Genomic DNA, 8,530 nt, shown 5'->3' on the forward strand with positions numbered 1-8,530 from the left:
TATTTGATTAATCCATTAGCATGTAGTTCTCAACTTCTCATTCTCAATGCTCAGTTTACACTAGCTCTCTTAATCAGTTTTACTCACTCTTTAACTCTTGCACTTTGAATTTTTGATGATTCGATCCAGTTACTGTTATTTAGTCAATGGTGCATTGTACATGTAGTCAGAGCGTTGATTGGGCAGCTAGCTGCATGCAACCAATGAACTTCCCTGCATACAGGTACCATGCAATTCGCAACTAGCGACATTATGTAGCACGATAGTCGTGTAAAGTCTAGTCAACATGTACTAGTATACGCGCGCATGCAGCTGATACGAAGCTAGGCTAGGTAAGCCATTGAACTCTAGCAGCTATATCGCGTACATATACGTACGTACATCAACAAATTAAAGTTGATTGATGCGTTGCGTTTATGATATCGATTGATAATGCAATGATTGATCACGGGTAAGTTGTGTTTGCTCTGATCCTTTCATCAATGGTGATGGGATTCAGGGATTGCCAAATGATGGATAATGCATGAAAAACGTTGAATCTTGCCACGGGAGCAATTTTTTTGTGGGGGATCGCTCCCGCTATTGGATTTGCGAGAGCGACATTGGAACTTTCCCGAGCGAAATCGCTCGTCGCTCCCGTGTATTTTTTTTTCGCTGCCATCTACATTAGCGGTGGACACAAGCCACCAAGGTCCATGCAACGCCGGACACGTGACCTGAGCCCCCGTCCCTTCCTGCTTACCTCACTACTTCTGTATAAATGCACATTGTTCTCTACTCTGTAATTCACATCTGCTGAAGAGGATCACAGTTAGTGATCGAAACATACAGATCTTTATACTTTCGCTTATTCTTCTCCGAAAGTGGGTCATCAGTATTATACATACATATGTATACATATATATATATAAATATATATGTATATATATATATATATATATATATATATATATATGTATATATATGTATAAAACTTAAACCCACTCTCGGAGAAAGATAAGCTGACTGTAGTCCTCTTCAGCAGTTACAATTATAGAGGACCACAGTTAGTGGTCGAAATATACGGTTTACTTTGTATCTCAGCTTATCTTTCTCCGAGAGTGGGTTTAAGTTTTATTTTATTCGTGTGTTACGACACCTACGTTACTTGATATATATACATATATATATATATATATATATATATATATATAATATATATATATACATATATATATATATATATATATATATCACGATCACGAATCCCTTAACCCCCCGGGGTCGTAGGGGCACTGCATCGATGAACAATTCACCAGTGACCTCCATCTTTCACGGTCGTGGGCAAGGGCCTGGGTCTCTGCAAAGTTCTTCCCTCTCCGTCCATTCTGTGATATTGTCTACCCACTTCTTCCTCTGCCTGCCTCGTCTCCTCTTCCCCTGAACTGTCCCTTGGAGGATGGTTTTTGATAGTCCGCTGGACCGTGTCACATGTCCATACCACTTCAGCTTTCTCTTCTTCACTGTGGTCAGGAGGTCTTCATAGTGCTTCACATGCTGTGAGATCGTCTTGCGCACTTCTTCGTTTGTGATGTGATCTGTGTATGAGATGCCAAGGAGTCTTCTGAAACACCTCATTTCCATTGCCTGGATCTTTCTCTGCAGTTCTGCTGTCAGCGTCCATGTCTCACATGCGTACCGGAAGATGGGCAGGACTAATGCATGGAGTATCTTCAGCTTTGACTGGAGACAGATGTTCTTATCTCTCCATATGGGTTTCAGCTTTGCAAGTGTTGTTGCCGACTGTGCTGCTCTTGCTAGAACTTCAATCTTTGATCCCTCTTCGTTGTGTATGGTTCCAAGGTACTTGAACTGAGTCACAGTCTCGAGTTCTTGTCCGTTGACTGTCATCTTTCTTTCGATTGGTGTTGCGCTGTTTGCCATCAACTTTGTCTTCTCGGCACTGATCTCCATTCCAAATCTGGATGATGTTCTGTCCAGGCGGTTCACCAAGGTGGCGAGTTCCTTTTCGTCTCCAGCCAATCCATCGATGTCGTCGGCGAACCGCAAGTTTGTGATGGTCCGGCCTCCAATGCCGATTGTGCCATGATGATCTTCTAGGGCTTCAGTCATTATGCGTTCAAGGAAGATGTTGAACAAGGTTGGTGATAGCAGACATCCCTGTCGGACCCCTACCGACGTATGGAACCAGTCTCCCATGGTGCCTTTTACAAGTATGATTGGTAGAGTATGGCACGACGCACTGTGGACCACAATAAAGAAATACAACATGGGATTCCCCATAGCCATTCCAAATTTCTGGGAATAAGAATTACCATTAAATTCAAATTTACAATTTTTTACGCATAATTTGATGAGTTCAGTTACAGTATTAGAAGGCAAAGGAAGTGAGATTTTGTCCAAATAATCAGTGAGAAAAACAATTAAATCATCTACTGGAATTTTTGTGAATAAACTAGTAATATCAAAACTCACTAACCTAAAATTATAATTAATATTTAAATTATTCAGTTTTTGAACTAAGTCTACATTATTTTTATGGATGAATTAGAAATTGTGCCAACTAATGGACTGAGTAAGGACACTAGCCATTTGGACAAATTATATGAAATGGATTTAACAGAGCTAATAATTGGTCTTATAGGATTATTCGGTTTGTGTGTTTATACTAATCCATACATATAGGGAAGAGAAGGAGTGATAGTAGAACAACGTTTGATAAGTTCATCTTCCCCTTTAACAACGTTTTCATTTATTTTGTTAAATTCACTGTTCACCGTATTGAGTGGGTTGGTCTTAAGTTGGCCATATGTAATGTCATCGGACAAAAGATCACCCATTTTAGACAGGTTAGTCATCGTAACAAAAATCCAATAACTTATTCTTCCATTCACCCGGAATAGAATTATGAAATGAAAATTTTGCTTGTTTGGCAATACGGAATGCTTCTTTCACTTCAACTTTCTTAATTTCTATATGTTTAACCAAAATGATATGTTGGAAGTTATCAAACGGACGGTCCGACATATTCAAAAGGCGTTGAGGGAGGATTGACTTAGGCAACACTTGTTCACTTAGACAATCTTGAAGAAATTTCAGTCGCAACTTTTCTTTGTGTGCTTTGATCAGAGAAGAAGATAATCTTGTCAGAGAAGAAGATAATCTTGTCACAAAAGGAGACAGTTCAGGGTAAACAGACAAGAAGTACTGGAAGTGGCGCGTGGAATCCATAATGCAGAAAGATCACTAAAATAACACGTGATCCACAAATTTTGCTGGTAACCACTAAGGAAATCAGAAGAAAACAGTAATTCCCAAGCGCTTTCATGTAATTCACATCTTCAGGGGATTACAGAAAAATGTGTGTGTGTGTGTGTGTGTGTGTGAGTGTGTGTGTGTGTGTGTGTGTGTGTGTGTGTGTGTGTGTGTGTGTGTGTGTGTGTGTGCGTGTGTTTGTGATTCGCCATGCTATTCGATCACACAATTGGACTAGTGATCAACAGCTATTACCCTCGAGCATAAAAGCTCAAGGACCATGTGTGGTCCGATTTATGGGTAAGGCGCGCGCGCGTGCGCACACACACACACACACACACACACACACACACACACACACACACACACACACACACACACACACACACACACACACACACACACACACGGTGGCGGATTGGTAAGGCACTGGCCTCACAAGCCGGAGAACCGGGGTTCGATTCCCCGGCCGGGCGGAGACAAGTTGGGTTTGTCTCCTTTCACGTGTAGCCCCTGTTCACCTAGCAGCGAGTAGGTACGGGACGTTAGTCAAGGACTTGTGACCTTGCATTCCCGGTGTGTGGAGTGTGAGTGGTCTCAGACCTACCCAGAGATCTGCTAATAATGAGCTCTGAGCTCACTGCCGTAGGGTGGTGTCTGGCTGTCTCGAAAAGAGGCTGCAGCAGATCCGAGGTGAATACACACACATACACACACACACATACACACACACACACACACACACACACACACACACACACACACACACACACACACACACACACACACACACACACACACACACACACACACACACACAGAGTTGCAGTGCCGCTTGGCAGTTGAGCGGAGCAGAAATTTTCAGCCCTGGGTTAAAATTTCATTATGTTTTTATATTCTTATCGGAGTCACTTTGAAGGGAAATCCAAGAGTGAGGTGGATGGACAGGGTAAAGGGGACACTAGATGCAAGAGGAACGTCTGTCGAGCAAGGAGGAGAGCGCCAAACACGTGAAGGAAAGTCTGCGTCGTCGGACGCCACAGACGCTTGGCACTGACCAGTGTGAACTAAGAACATAAGAATGAAAGAGACTGCAAGAGGCCATAAGGCCTACACTAGACGGTTCCATGTCCCTTACCACCTTTCATCGCTATCCATAAAGTTACCTCATCTTCTCTTAAAACAACCAAATGTTTCAGCGCTCACTTCACTGTTCCAAGTCTGTTCCGTTCGTTGGCCACTCTGTTGGTGAACCAGTGCCATCGGGCAGGGCCGCCCACCAATCGCCCTATCTCGGGAGTGGGCGATTGGTCACGGTGAGCGTTGTCCTCCTCGAGACCCCCCTCGACCCAGTGGGGTATATTTATGACGTCAGTGGTAAACATCGAAACCCTCCCCAAGGTCACGGAGGCCTCCCGTGACAGGGAGCAGGAGGAGAGACGGCTCCTCCTGGAGGAAATTGAGCGTTTCCAAGAGGAGGGCGAAGCTCTAGCCTAAGCATTAGAGGACCTGCAACGAGAGGCAGCTGAGTTGAAAGCACAAGGGGTCGACCGAGACCCCTCGTGCCTCAACGACCATGTCCGCGCCTGCGGACGTACCAGCGCAGGCATGGGATTCCCGGGTATCGACCCGGAAGTGGACCTCATCGATTTATCCGATGAGGTCCTTCTAGTTCCACGCCCAGCGATGAGGATACAGATTTTCGAAGGCTTCAAGTTCCAAAAACCTTTAGGAGGCCAAGATGGATTATAGGAAGCCAGCAAAGGTTCTTTCACAGGTCGAAAAGGACCTATGAAACCCTTTAAATGCCCACTTACAAGACCCCAGCGCCAATGGAACCTGAGGAAAGCCCTTAAAACAGTGAAAAGGGCCTTTAACAAGTTCCAGGAAACCGATGCACGAAGAGATGGGCGCCTCTCTTCGTGCAAAGCCCTTTTCAAACGACAGGAATTAACCGTGGCTGTTATGAATGGGTACCAAGAAAAGAAGAGCCCATGCAAAGAAAGCCCAGCACAGCCAAGGAAGGTCGAAGGAGGAGACAGAGAGAACGAGGAGGACGTCTCATCACCTCCACCTCGACCTTCCGCTTCTGAGACATTCCCCACGGGTATTCCTCGGCCCAAGAAGCCATCTCCCCCGCCCAGGGAATGGCTCTGTGATGACAGGAGATGTCTCACCGTAAATGGGCCTTATATGCACACCTGTGGTCTCTGTCGGCGCCCAAAAAGGAAACCCGTCGTTCCAGACAAGGTTCGTCTGGACGACGTATTGAGGTCAGAAGACTGGAAGCTAATCATTTTCAGTCCTGAAAATTTGCTGTTGGCAGTGATGGTACAACCATACCTCTTCCTCTTCAAAATTACAAGAAGAAAAGATGGAAGATGGGATATGAAGGTATTACCACCTCGTACTGCCAAAAAGCCCGAAAAAGCCCAAAAAAAGAAATGAAGGAAAAAAGGCATCATAGGCCCTAAACAAAAAAATACGAAACCCCTTAAAACACATAAATTTTGGAAAGCGAGTCCTCTGTCTTCAATGCCTATTAAGATTCGATGAAGATAATCTAAACCAATCTTGGAGACAAACAAGCCCACTTGACGTCATATGAACACGTTATGAAAGCCCATTCACCCCTGTGGGCAAAAAAAAAGCCCATTGGTAAAAAACTGCCTCTCCGTATACGTGACTTCGTGGGAATGAAGCCTCTTTGGAACTGGAAAAGAACGGTGACACTTGAAAGCGTGTACTTCGAGACTGGAAAGTGCTTCATCTGAAAGTTGGGACCATCTTCTGACCTAAGAAAAAGAGCCACAGACCTCAAGAGCCCCAAAAACCAACTGAAAGCCCATTTATGCTCTAGATAGAGCTTTGCCCGCGTGGAGGCTCCCCTCAGCTGAATGAAATCTTCTGGAGAAGACCAAGCTGAAGCTTAAAAGTCGATTTTGACGGTGCCATCGTCAAAAGGGATAATTTTTATTCCTGTGACTGCCCTGGGTCTCCCTGGATCGAATAAAATCGCCTGGCGGAAACCCAGGAGGCTTGCATCTTGCCTTCATCAATGAAAATGTTAAGAGGTTCCGAATGGAAGCGGAAGGAAGGAGGGAGGGGGGGGAGATGGAAGGAATGGATATGGAAGTGAAGGAGGGAGGGAGGGAAATAAAAAGAAAGGAAGGGAGAGTGGTAGGGAGAGGATTAGGGAAAGAGGGAGAGAAGGGAGAGACTAAGAGTGGAAAAGCGGAGATGGGGAAAGGGCGTGAGGAAGTGAGAGAGGACTGACTGACTGACTTATTGACTGACTGACTGACTGACCTGACACTCTGACCTCTTAGCACTTGAGAGTGACCTTAACATCAGACCTTCCCTGAATAAAAAGGTGTCCCGTTGCAGACATCTTTTGCAATCCTTTCGATACTTTCCCTGAAGCGCGTCCTCATACAGTGAGCATAATGACAGACGCTTTCATCTTCTTGTAAACTAAGACTATTCCTCTCTCAGCCTTGATTCTGATTACACAACGTAATTTTTTTTTTTTAATTTGTTTATTGTATTTTTTCTAGAGTTTATTAATCCATTTTTCCTGCTGATTTCAAATATGCAATTATTTTTTCTGTATCATCGACCGTTATAGAAATACATATAATTTCAATGTTACCATGTATATTTTAGAATTGTTATGTGGTCTGCTACTAAATGTTTATCTAATTTTCTCTTTCGGATCAATGACTGAACTATTTACCTGTTAAGATGGCTACTAGAGGATGTGAAAATTCTCCTGATACATTTTGCTATGTGTGTGGTTATTATATTGGGAAAAAACAAGTACTACATAAGATCGTGAGAGGTGCTAAAGTGTGGATAGCGTACAGACTTTATTTCGGAATGCCCATGGGTGACCAGGACAAGCCATGGGCACCTCATGTGATATGTGGAAGCTGCCGATCTACTCTAGAAGGATGGCTGAGAGGTACAGGAAGGGCAATGCCTTTTGCCATTCCTAGAATATGGAGAGAGCCGAAGAACCATCACGACGACTGCTACTTTTGTATGATTGATGTGACGAAGTACAGGAAAGTGAAAGGAAGACAAGCTCTGCAGTATCCAGACATACCATCATCTAGAGCACCTGTCCCACATGATGACTTTAGTGATGATATTTGTTATTGTAAGGATGTTACTGGTTTGTTTACAGCCCTTGGACTCGAACATGATCCTGCAGAATGGCGACTGTTCATAGATAGCTCAACACGAAGTCTCAAAGCAGTATTGCTCCACAATGGAAATAAAAACCCATCTTTGCCTCTTGCACACTCAGTACAGAAGAAAGAAAACTATCATAATGTCAAACAGCTTCTTGAAAAAATCAATTATGCTGAATTCAAATGGGATGTTTGTGGTGATTTCAAGATGCTAGCCTTTTTGCTTGGCTTACAAGGGGGATACACAAAGTATTCCTGTTTTCTTTGTTTATGGGACAGCAGGGCTGATGATCATTATAATAAAGTTCATTGGCCCCCAAGAGTTGAACTGCAGCCAGGAATGTTAAATGTTCTCAGACAGCCTCTAGTAGATTCGAAAAAAGTTTTATTACCCCCACTTCATATCAAGCTAGGGTTAATTAAACAGTTTGTGAAGGCTTTGGATTTTGGAGGCGAAACTTTCCAAGAAATTTGTCTCATGTTTCCCAAGCTATCTGAGGCTAAGCTCAAGGGTGGTATGTTTGTTGGACCCCAGGTAAACAAAATGTTGAAGTCGGAGAAACTGGAAAGAGCGATGACGAAAGTTGAAAGAGAAGCTTGGTGTTCATTTCGTGATGTAGTTCGTGGATTCCTAGGAAATCACAAGGACCCTAATTATAAACAAATAGTGGCAAAGCTTATTGAGAACTTCAGGAAACTTGGTTGTCGTATGTCCTTGAAGATACATTTCTTGCATTCTCACCTAGATTTCTTCCCCAAAAACTTGGGGGCTGTCAGTGAGGAGCATGGCGAGAGATTTCATCAGGAAATCACAACTATGGAAAGAAGTTATCAAGGACGATGGAATACTGCTATGATGGGAGATTACATATGGTCACTAGTCAGAAAAGACGAAAGCATGCATTCTAGAAAATCTCGATCGTCAAAGCACTTCTAATCATGAGAAGAGTCATCAAAACACTTGCAGTGCAAAGTTGTGTTGTTTATTTTGTTCTTACTAATATTGTAGCTCTTAAATACACTTCATATTATGAAAAAAATACTAGATGTTGTATAATTATCATTAGAATGCTAAAGTA

This window comes from Oratosquilla oratoria, chromosome 38 (assembly GCF_046742065.1).
Source record: "Oratosquilla oratoria isolate Oo_2021 chromosome 38, ASM4674206v1, whole genome shotgun sequence".
NCBI classification, from domain to species: Eukaryota; Metazoa; Arthropoda; class Malacostraca; order Stomatopoda; family Squillidae; genus Oratosquilla; species Oratosquilla oratoria.